Raw genomic sequence first — 12323 nt, 5'->3', positions numbered from 1 at the left:
GTATGATTGTTAGTCCAAAGAGGCAGAGAGGAAAGAGGGAACGTAAGGAGAAAGTACAAGGTCAGGAAGAACCAGGTAAGAAAACAGACAGGGAATACAGAGAGTGCAGAATTATTAGGCAAGTTGTATTTTTGAGGAATAATTTTATTATTGAACAACAACCATGTTCTCAATGAACCCAAAAAACTCATTAATATCAAACCTGAATGTTTTTGGAAGTAGTTTTTAGTTTGTTTTTAGTTTTAGCCATTTTAGGGGGATATCTGTGCAGGTGACTATTACTGTGCATAATTATTAGGCAACTTAACAAAAAACAAATATATACCCATTTCAATTATTTATTTTTACCAGTGAAACCAATATAACATCTCCACATTCACAAATATACATTTCTGACATTCAAAAACAAAACAAAAACAAATCAGCGACCAATATAGCCACCTTTCTTTGCAAGGACACTCAAAAGCCTGCCATCCATGGATTCTGTCAGTGTTTTGATCTGTTCACCATCAACATTGCGTGCAGCAGCAACCACAGCCTCCCAGACACTGTTCAGAGAGGTGTACTGTTTTCCCTCCTTGTAAATCTCACATTTGATGATGGACCACAGGTTCTCAATGGGGTTCAGATCAGGTGAACAAGGTGGCCATGTCATTAGTTTTTCTTCTTTTATACCCTTTCTTGCCAGCCACGCTGTGGAGTACTTGGACGCGTGTGATGGAGCATTGTCCTGCATGAAAATCATGTTTTTCTTGAAGGATGCAGACTTCTTCCTGTACCACTGCTTGAAGAAGGTGTCTTCCAGAAACTGGCAGTAGGACTGGGAGTTGAGCTTGACTCCATCCTCAACCCGAAAAGGCCCCACAAGCTCATCTTTGATGATACCAGCCCAAACCAGTACTCCACCTCCACCTTGCTGGGCAGTTATTTTGCGCCTTGGTTTTTCCACATGCTTCTTGCGACCCTGTTGACTATTTTGAATGAAACGCTTGATTGTTCGATGATCACGCTTCAGAAGCTTTGCAATTTTGAGACTGCTGCATCCCTCTGCAAGATATCTCACTATTTTTGACTTTTCTGAGCCTGTCAAGTCCTTCTTTTGACCCATTTTGCCAAAGGAAAGGACGTTGCCTAATAATTATGCACACCTGATATAGGGTGTTGATGTCATTAGACCACACCCCTTCTCATTACAGAGATGCACATCACCTAATATGCTTAATTGGTAGTAGGCTTTCGAGCCTATACAGCTTGGAGTAAGACAACATGCATGAAGAGGATGATGTGGACAAAATACTCATTTGCCTAATAATTCTGCACTCCCTGTAGTGACAGGCAAAACAGAAACTATTAAACTGACAAAGAGAAAAAAACAAATTTTACTCACACAATCTGGAAGTTGTGTTCTCCCTATATTAAAGCTGCTATACAGAATCTGCAAAACGAACTGGGTTGAAACATTTTTGATCCTCTTTAACAACATTCCAACATAACATTATAATTGATTGGGGAGATTAAAATTAATGATATATTTTTGTGGTTCAGCCACAACTCTACTAAAACCTCAGCCAGTAATAGGTAGGCCAACTTTTGGACCGTCCAGTTGTCTGTATGACTGCCGCAGTACGTACATCACATCAGAAAGTGCCAAACAGCCCTGGTGGAGTGAGGAGCTGTAAAGAGAAGCAGATGCTCTGTTTATATTCTAAAAATGTTTTAAGCTTGTTTCAAAATTCTATACTGCAGCTTTAAATGTTTTCCAAAAGCACACATATACTTATCATTGTTTCTCAAACTTTTTACAGTGTGTACCACCTGATAAAAATGTCAAGCTCTCCTAAGTACCACTATGAAAGCATGAAAGTCATAAATCTTACAACACAAAATTAGCATTATTAAATTAGTAAAATTAACATCTGCAGTAAAGATTTTTTCATGCATGGTATACATTCTACCACAGGCAAAGTTGCCTCCATTTTTTTATATATATATTTTTTATATTTTGTAATAATTTATTTGTAATAATTTATTCTGTTTTGGGAGTGTTTTTTTATGCATCTGTATTATATTATACATACACATTAAAAGTGAATCTCTGTCCAAAAAAAATGCACTCAGTTTACTTTTCACTCACTATAAGCATCATTCATAATTCCCCCCCAGTAATTAAGGAACTATATGTATTTTTTAAAATTCCAATCCATTCTTCTTTTGCAGCATTTAAATAACCTTGATCAGATTTGATGGTTTTGTTACAGACTTTTCAAAAAAGTGTTTTGCTTTTCTTTCACAAATGTGGGGGGTTAAATTGTTAAAATGCACAAAACAGTGATGTCATGTTTTGCAGACTTGCACAGAGATGGTCAAATTATGATGACTGATAATGGAGACGAAGACAACAGACGACGAGGACAGGGAGGATGCAGTCTAAGCGGTTAGCAAGTTCTCTGAGTAACTCAGAAACGGACTTGTTTCCTGCAGCCATGCCCTTCACAAGAATTGATACACCTGTAACGTTATTCGCGCCCAGTGTTTTGCATTTGTCGGTGCCTTAAGTTTATTTTGAGCTGCATACTGCCGCCAGCTGCATAGGAGACGCATTGCACCATTAAACCTAAATCGACAATTCATGTGCTATTACTTATGTCTGAGTAAAGGAGCAACCAATCACACAACTGGCTCCGCCCTGTCTCTCTTGATTGACAGACAAAGTCATTCTGCTGAAAAGTCGCATTATGAAATAAATAGACCATTGGGAAAAACGGGATTTTGAAATAAAGACTGACTTTGAAAAAAAGACATTTTGGAATATAAACGGCTGGAAATAAATAAAATGCCTCAGGAATAATCTCTGTCATTGTGAAAAATAATGACCATGAAATAATATTTCACAATAATAAGTAAATTTATATAGCAGAATGCAATATATTTCACAATAATGAGCATTTTTTTCAAAATGTGTTCCATGATTTCACAATATCATTCTCACATTACATATCTGTGTCTTATTTATTCACATAGTTATTTATTTCATCTTGACCTATTTATTTATTTAATTTTGAACACTTTGGAGTTCCATACGCCTAGGCTACACTGTCGAGCGCAGATCCACTGAGCGCTCAACACAGACAGCATTGTCAGAAGGAAGAGCGCAGGGCAAGCTAGCGAGACAGAAGTTAAGCTCTCCTTGCAACATGGCAAATTGAACCTCCCCGACCCTCATTCAGATGTGGCGTTTGGAATTATTTTGGTTTTCATGTGATGTATGACCCTGAAGGTAAGCGCGTCATGGACTAAAGTAAAACAGTATGTTGGATGTGCCACGCAATGCTCAATTACATGGGTGGGAACTAGTGTGTTAGCGCAGTTAGCTCGTTAACGTGTTGGCCGTCTAGCCCCATGCACGGGGCGATCAGGGGTAGCTCGTTAACGGAGATTTGCCGTGTTGTGGCGTTAACGTCATTTCAACGAGATTAACCTGAAAGCACTAGTGGGAACACAACGAATATGACTGCACATTTACATCATTCTAGCAAAAACAACAAGCATGCATGCTACAAACTTTAGCCGAGTCATTTAGACAGCCGTTAGCACATGAGTCTCCTTATGGGGACCTGATATGTTTAATATGCTGCTGAGAATATAGCCCAGAAGAAGCGTATAGTATAGCTTTTATTTTGGAAAGAGCCATTTCTCTGTAATAAACTCTCTTTTCCAAAGATGAGTGATTCCTCAATCAGATACAGGGCTCGCAATATCGCTAGCCCGACGTCCAGGGGCTAGCGATTTTTCCAGTCAGGCTACCAAAATCTATCTCTGCCCTGCCCGTCGGGCTATTGTAGGAAGGAAAAATATATGTCAATGCTTTTGCATTCTTTCGGAAATGTAGCTGGGTAATTATGTTATTGGCATCGGTGAGCCACTGTCAATATGTGACATATTGAAATCGCGTTTGAATTTGTGCTTGTTTTTTGCTTTCACTTTGCAATCGCTCGGACAGCACTGATTGGTGCGTGATGATAATTTGCGCACCAATTCCTCTGACATCGTCTTATTAATCATTAGCTTACTACACAAACATGACAAGTGAAATCTCCCGCAGCAAGCTTAAACATGTGAGAGGTTGATCGCGCAGAGAATCGCTGAGCGTTATGTGAGTGCGTGTGTAAAAGCAGCAGGATATATATTTCAGTTCTGCTGAGCCAAATAAGACAGGTCAGGGTGAAGAAGTGACAGCCAAAGAAAAGCTTACCACAAAACGGAAAAGTTATGACAAATCAGACTATAAGGCAAAAAGAAAGTGCAGCTTTATGGTTTCATGGACAAAATAATTTCTGTGGCTGCAATATGATGAGCTATATAACCAGGGCTGCACATAAGTGGTCCGCAGGTGCGCATTCGCTGTCAAAATAAAAAACACACACAAGGGTTAGGGTTAAATTTAAAAACTGTACTTTTGAGTTAAAATATATATTTACAATTTTAATAAATGACAAATTAAAAAGGCATGAACATTTTTTTGTATCGAAAAAATATCGAACCGTGACACCAAAGTATCGAACCGAACCGAACCGTGAATTTTGTGTATCGTTGCACCCCTAATAAACAGTTAACTATATATAAAGAGATGCTTGACTGGTCCCTATTAGTGAGTGATTATCTAATCCATCATTTTTTATTATGCAGTATACAATTATCTAATTAGTTTAATATTAACATACTTTAATGTGATATAGAGCGTAGGAGTTAGGCAGTGAGGTAGAGTGGTTAGAGTGGCTGTCCATCAACTGTACTGAAGGCTCTGTGTGGGCCTCCAGACATGCTGCATAAAATGGCCTGAGCCATGAGACTGAGTATAAACCAGCTGCTGTATAATGATCTCTAACACTGATGTAAAAAAACGTAATTGAGACTGTGAAAAAAAAGTCACATATCACCATCTGTATGCTCATTTTGAACAGCATTTGTTTCTGTAAATATTAGAAAATTTTTCAGTGTAGATTGGTGCTACAGTGTTAGTGGTTTGTCGATTTGGTTAAAAAAAAAGTAATGAAAGAACATTAAAAATATCAAAAATGACTAAAAGATAAGTCAAAACTGAACACAGAGCTTGTGGTGCTGTGATAAATTAGACAAAAAACTATAAATGTACATTTTCACGAGGAAGTGAGAGGTTTTTCTATCTTAGCACCAATTCAGAAAGCTGGAGCAAAGAACCTATCCATCCATCCATCCATTCGCTTCCGCTTATCCTTTTCAGGGTTGCGAGGGGCGCTGGAGCCTATCCCAGCTGTCATAGGGCGAGAGGCAGGGTACAGCCTGGACAGGTCGCCAGTCTGTCGCAGGGCCAACTCACAGAGACAGACAACCATTCGCACTCACATTCACTCCTGCATTTACACAATTGAGATTGATAAATTAACCTATCCCCACTAGCAAACAACCTAGTTATGTCCAACAACTTAAATAGTTTTGTATACTGTTTTTCTTATTTAAAGTTTGGCAGAACCACACTTGACTGCAATTTAATTCACTGAAATTCAAAGAGACACGAGTCAAAAACTTAAAAACGAATCATAAGAAGGAGCAGTCCAAGAGCGTAAACCTCCGCCAAGGCAACTCACTCTCAGGGAAGAGTACTGCACATATGTACATGTATATAGTTATTTTGCTTTCTTTGTTCTTTTTAAATGTACTTCAAGTTTGCAGTGCAGGAAAACTCAAACAAGTGAAGCATGACAGATGTTTACTTTGATTCAACAAACATGTAGGAGTAGGCAATGAATAGCTATTGAATTGTAAATAACTGGATGTCTAAGGAGCTGGAAAGAAAAGCATCTGGACTTCTTTAAGTTTCCTTGAGGACGTTTCTCCTCTCATCTGAGAAGGTTCTTCGATTATAAGAGCAAATTGGTAGAGAGTCCCAAACCCTATTGGGAATGTCCCTAAAAGGGTCGTTGATGTGCTATTAATCATCTGCCTAATCTCATGAGCCAAGGTGTAAAAACCGGTGTGGGTTACTATCAGCCAAGGTTTTGGATGAGCCCATTGTGGGACCTTGCCCCGCTTCATCATGTGATTCACTGAGGTCAAATGGCCCAGGATGTGAGTGGGCATTAAGGCGTTGTATGATGCCAATACAAAAAGTAGTAGAATTGTAAGCATCATTTTAAAAATATGTGATGGCCCTCTGCCTTGGCCAGGTGTTGCTATTTTTCTGTTTGTCCCTTTGTGTTGTCTTGCAGGTTCCTAGTAGGCGGGGCTAATCAGTGCAACTGATTAATCAGTTGTTTTCACCATACAACACTATGCATCCTTAGCATTCAATCACACATCCAACTACTGACACACTAATAACACTAATGAAGGTTTTTTAACTTGTTTTTTAATAAACTTGTAAATTTTGGTTTTAGTGGCATCTTCCCCATTGTTTTTCATGGCCCCCGAGCCGGACTTTGACAAACTAAAGAGATTTTATGAAGTTTGATCTCATTTGAAATTAAAGAAGAGGTCCAACGTACTGAGATATTTAGAATCCCCGTGTATTATTCTTGGTATGCCTATATGTTGTCAATACAAACGATGGCAGTAAGAAACATAGTTTTAAATAACTCTATATAGCATTATTTGACCCTCAGATCTATTGAGCTTGAAGGAGAGATCAGAGGTCAAATGTGACATGATATTTGAAATCTTTATACAGTACTTTGTATGTGTTGACAATACACACCACACTTGTAAAAATCATAGTTTTTAAGTAATAAGGATTTTTGTTCATTTTTGACCAATAAATCATTAAGTCGATCTTGAGGCTAGTTCATATGATGACATTTTTTCACAATTCACAAAATGTATAAACTAAGGAGTGTGAAGTCCCAGTAGAAAATAGTTCTTTTAATGTGTCAATCATGAAGCCACTCAAGCAGATTGCAAGAATGAAAATGTGGTGTTGGAAAAAACATTCGTCCTTAAAAAATATTGTCATTAAAAAAGGAATACAAATTTACTTGTAATAAATCTTGCAGTAAAGATAATAGTATAACAAAAAGAAGGGGACATGCATTTGAGTGTTCTGCATGTGACAAGTTCTTGGTGTGCAGCTGTGTAGTGAATAAAATCTGCATTCAAACTTTAGCATATAGGAAAGTTCAATTAGGGGTCCAATGAAAGACAGCAAGGGAGTTAAAAACAGTCAGGGCCAATAAAAAAAGAAAAAACAAAAGCCTGGGTCAATCATGTATATGTGTATTGGCATTTAGCTCACCATGAAAAGTATTATCACTGGCTGTTTATCACAAAACTACCAACTTCATAATGATGTCAGAACTGTGGGAAGTCACGCTACCAGCTGTTCATAACATTAAAGGTTTTACGAGGGAGAGTGGGTGTGCTCTGATTAAAGCGCACCTGTTCTGCACAATACCCTCTTCTGCTACGGATTACTGCTGTTTTATATACACGGATTTAAGATGGTGGATAAACTGCTGACAGGAAGTATATTTAAAGCGACTTGTCAACCAAGTTTAATGGAACTGCCAGCTAAACCAGACTCTAATATTTCCCGTAGCTGTAATATAACAGGGTATTGCTGTCAGACATACAGTAAGATAAAGAACATTTTAAACTGAAACTTCTGGGGCATGGTGCACACAAAATTGTGGCAGAATTCAGTTGAGATGCTAGGCAGGTAAGAGAACTATCTATTGCCATTTTATTGAGGTCACTACAACTTTACTCAAATGTTTATGTTACCAAAAGGCGCTCAGCTGACAGAGCTGGGCTGATGAGGGGAGATAGCCCTCATATAGATCTTCATGGATGGTAGCATCAAGCAAGATGGACTGAACACGTGTATATTTCTGATAGTGTAAGTGCAACTGGAGGTAACTCTTTGTGCTCTCACCTTTCTCATTTCAATCTACCTTTTCTAGAGGTATTCTAAAATTCCACTGTAAATTGTGAGCATATTTTAGGAGTGGAACCCAAAAAACAGAAGAATTAAATGAAAATTCTTATACAGTACACATAATTGGGGGGTGTCTTTGGTCTTTATGTGGCGATCGAGAAGTCTTTCCAGTGCCAGACTCCTGCTAAAGTAAAAAAACAGAAAAAACAGCCGAGGACACTGAAACAATAGTGTCCAAAGAGGAAGTCCGAAAAGGTGCACCACTGTCAGCCCTAAGATGAGAAACTTACTAGTATTACTGAAAAAAAATCTGTCACTTGCATAAATTGCAGAAATTAGACTGTGATGCTCAGACAGGATGCAGGCAGATTTTAATGAATGTGGATATATTATGCTAACCCTTTAAATTGATCTATAATCACATTGTGCATAAATTGTCTGGCTGACTAATAAAATATGTTCCAGAACAAAGCCTATAGCTGTTCAAGTAATATTTTGTGTTATTTTTATAAGGACATAAGTTAAAATTCAAAGTCACTGGGTCAAGAGTTAAAAGTTTCTTTGTTTGCTAGGCAACCATGATTAAGACAAAAGGTGCCAAGGTCCGGGGGCCACAAAACAAGCCCATATCATTACGCTTCCACCACTGTGCTTGACAGATGCTATGAGGTGTGGATGCTGATAAGATGCTTTTGGTTTCCTCCAAACGTGGCACTGTGCATTTTGGTCAAACATCTCTATCCGAATTATATTGATCCAGAAGTCATGCAATTTATTTAGATGCAATATTGCAAACCTGAGCTGTGATGCTCTCTTTAGACAGAAGAGGCTTTCTCCTGGCAACCCTTCCAAACAAGCCATACGTGTTCAGTCTATTTTTAAATTGTACTGTCATGAACTTTATGCTAACCGAGGCCTTCAGAATCTGAGATGTATTTTTTCACTCTGATTTTCAGGGTGTCTCGTTGATCATATTCAATTCCAGCAAATGATGTGGCATCCTTTTATTCCTAACACATTACCCAGTCTATATCAGTATAGATGTCCAGCATGATTTTTTTCCCCCCATTGAAATCTGATGGGCTTTTAAAGTGGCCCTTAAATTCTTTTGAGCAGTGTATGTTACAATGACAGAAAATAAAGAAACGCATTAGTTGGTTTTCAGAGAGCTTTCTGAAAGCTGTTGATGACGCCGAATGTGATGACGTACAGTCTCCTGCCTGGCCTTGAAGTCGCCCTACTCATACAAGGCTGGATATATGGCTATGGCATGTGCCAGTCTGATTTACCACATATTGTTTTCAATATCAAGTACCAGACAGAGAATCTCATTTCACTAACAGGTTCACTTCACAACATGACTCTACAGCACCATGCGTTCGTCTATATGCAGCAGGATACTTATTGTTTCAGTTTAACTGCATCTCCGGGCTGATTGCGAAAGGCGATTGTATTTGCTTTGCTCATTGCTTGTTCTGTAAAATTAACATCCCTGGAGTTTGTTCAAAGGACACACGGGCTGTTCTTTTCTTGTGGAGGATACATGATAACTGTTAATCATAAGATGCAGCCACCAAACTGTTTGTGAGACTAGCCTGAGGTTAATTCACGCTATCACCTCAATGCTTTGTTTCTGATATCTTGTCCGGCACTTCCCCTTTCTCCCTGTTCCTCATCCTTCAGAGGAAACATGATAAAGTCTTCATTTGGTTAGTACTTCATCATGGCCTCCAAAGCAGCATAAGGAGACTCGGCTCTTTGCTGAGCCCAGTTGGAAGCCAATGACAGAAGTTTATGTGAGAGTTATTTGAGAGTCAGATCAACTTCTTCCCCAGAGCATTTATCAATAAACATCAGATTGCTTTACTTGGGTGACAAAGATCCCTTTGATATTTAATTGGCTGGGGTCCAGACATGGTGCACGCTGCTTGTTTTAAATACTTGCAAATAAAAATTTCCAGTAGTTGCCAAACTAAACTCACAAGGGGAGGACGATGAATTGATACAGTATGTGGGTTGTGTGGTCTGTTTTGAATATGCTGTGACACAGTCTGTGTGGCTCTCTTTCAACATTCTTCATTTGAATCTTTTTGCTAATGCGTGAGAGCAGGAGTTGGTGTGCCTGTGTTTGGCCTCAGAGTGTGCATCTGTGTGTGTGTGTTGGTGGTGGGATGGGTAAAACGCAGAGGTCAGCTATCACTTTGAAACATGCTGGTCCTTATCTCTGTCACAAGGCCTAATAGAGTAATGAATCAACATAAAGCCTGGGTCTCTCATGAATGGACCGCTGCTTCCTGCAGTAACACTCGTGCTTTACTTCAACTACACTTACTGCCTCTGTAAGCATCTTTTGCCCTCCTCCGTTGTTTATGGGCGGTTTTCAGAAGTGCCTGACTTGTGACTACAGAGGTGTATTCACACATGAGCAAGTCCTACCACCTCGTCCTACACTCAGCTGCTATGAAATAACCACAGCCATGGTATAAACGGGGTGGAGGGGCTTTGTGAAGGGAAGGAAATTGGGCACAAAAAGGAAAGCAGCATATCTGCGATCACCTTCTGATCTTGTCTCATGACCGGTGCCAAATCACTGACTGCATTCATTACGAGCTGTGGGAGCTATCAGGAGGGAGAAAGCATAATTCAAAGCATAAGGAGTAACAGAAGAAAAGCATTTTAAAAAATGAGGTGCCAGGTTTCTACAAAGAATGGATGAAGTTTGTTCGATGCGTTCAATTGGCAGAAAGAAAATGACTTGTGTGAGACTTATTAGGTGTTCAAAGCCTCCAATAGCTGCTATTTAGCAAGCAGCACAAAGAAATAGACATTTTTTTTTCACTGTCACTTTTAGTGAATATGTGTCTCACAGTTTCATTCATTAGCTCATTTATTATGATTGTTGACTCAAAGTAGGCAATTTCCTCCATTACTGAGAGCTGCAGCAAACCTAGCATTGATTATTCACAAAGCGTATAACGTTTTATACAAAGATCTGTAAAAGCTTGTTTGTCTAACACAATATTGGAAACTTCTAAAAACAGCTTGTTCCTATACCTATACATCAGACATGAATTTTACACCAGCACTGAATGTGTAGAGGCTTTTCTTCCATACCACTTTCACAATAAGGCTGCAGTGTTGGCAGGCTGTATTTGGAAAAATTCAATTTTTGAATTTGGGTATTTGCATTCCTTTTCCAGTCACGTTCAGTATTTAAAAAGCAAATGGACTGTAAAGAGAAACCAAAATCTGGGTTTCCCGAAATAGACTGTTTCCAAGCTGACACCATCATGTGTGCAGTTGTTTCAGGAAACTACAGGTCATCCAAACCGGTGACACACTCTGGCATGCTAGTGCTTGATCAGAACTGCAGGCTTGTCATCCCTTTTAATTTTCTGGGATAAAGGAAATCGCTCTTGAATAACTTTGCATCACAGTAAAGGGAAACAAGCAGCAGAAACCTGCAGATGGTAATGTTTGGCCTCTGTGTTCACACTCTGACTTTTTCTGAAAAAACAAAAACAAAACACACACATGAGCAAAATTGGCACAAATATAATGATAGTCCGCTACCCTAGCATCTAATCACTAGCATTACTGCCAAATGACCATACAAACTTAGGACAGTATTCACTACATTTCTTACCATTTTTATCTTAATACTAGTATATGATTGTGTTCAGTATAACAAACAGAGAAAATAGAAAGGAGCCTTTACAGAAGCCGAGAGATGTCACCAGAAATCAAGAGAATAAGTCATTATATTATAAGTTGATTATTATACAACAATTTTAAGTGACATTGTAAGTGCTGAAACTCATCTAAGCATAATATTCAACGGAGCCCTGACTGAACCTTCAACCTTAAGCTTGCTGCACATGTGGTCATATTGACTGCATTTTAAATAGCCCGTGTAATGAATGGACTTCAATCATGACCCATGGCCATGATGGCAGTGAAGACTTAAGATTGTGCCGTGTTCTTATTAGTCAAGATTAACTAGAGTGAAAAGGTAAATGTCTATAAGACACAAAGGAGGTCACTGGGGAACGTAGGTTTCATATATGATATGTTATTCATTCTTTAACCCTTTAAGACCTACCACAGAACCAAGTCTGCCAGAGCTTATATTATATTTTTACATGCTGTAGTGCCATTTTTGGGAGCATTTCAAGTTGCTATACATCAATACAACTGTTATAGCCCATATTTTAATAATATATATGCATTAAGTCCATAGTAACTACATTAATTGCAAAAAGGGCAATAAACAACAAAAAAATTGAAAATAGTTTTTGGTTTTTTTTACATATATTTCTACTTGAAGAAATTTAAGAGGCTTATCCCTCAAAACTTTAAATACAAAAAAGTTGGAAAAAATAGTTTACAACAACAGGAAATTTATTTTGAGTGTCTT

This window comes from Mchenga conophoros, linkage group LG17, assembly GCF_057382185.1.
Source record: "Mchenga conophoros isolate Kocher_MC1m ecotype Shallow Benthic linkage group LG17, M_conophoros_male_GT1.1, whole genome shotgun sequence".
NCBI lineage: Eukaryota > Metazoa > Chordata > Actinopteri > Cichliformes > Cichlidae > Mchenga > Mchenga conophoros.
Note: the sequence above shows the minus strand (reverse complement) of the source record.